The following is a 548-nucleotide window of genomic DNA, read 5'->3' as shown; positions in this document are numbered from 1 at the left end:
CTCTCTGAACAAGTGCATATCACAGTACTATGTTAAAAACTCGTTTCAGACGTGCTTTTACAGTTAACATGACCAATATGAGGAAAATGTGTTAAAAAGCTCGAAAACATGAAAATCCATGCTTAGAAAGTTGTTTCATGTCACATATGCTCGAAGGCACTCATTCACTGAAAATTACTGTTCCTTGTTAAATGTTTGCTTTATGCGCTGAAAATGCGTTAGGAACAGGTTGAAGGCGCTCCTTGCTGTAGGAAAGCTGTTTTCTTGCACTCAGAGACACAAAGTGTGTTTTATCTCTCTGAACAAGTGCATATCAACAGTACTATGTTAAAAACTCGTTTCAGACGTGCTTTTACAGTTAACATGACCAATATGAGGAAAATGTGTTAAAAGCTCGAAAACATGAAAATCCATGCTTAGAAAGTTGTTTCATGTCACATATGCTCGAAGGCACTCATTTCACTGAAAATTACTGTTCCTTGTTAAATGTTTGCTTTATGCGCTGAAAATGCGTTAGGAACAGGTTGAAGAGGCTCCTGCTGTAGGAA

This window comes from Neoarius graeffei, chromosome 1 (genome assembly GCF_027579695.1).
Source record: "Neoarius graeffei isolate fNeoGra1 chromosome 1, fNeoGra1.pri, whole genome shotgun sequence".
NCBI classification, from domain to species: Eukaryota; Metazoa; Chordata; class Actinopteri; order Siluriformes; family Ariidae; genus Neoarius; species Neoarius graeffei.
The sequence above is the reverse complement of the archived record's forward strand: the minus strand, read 5'-3'. Positions refer to the sequence as shown.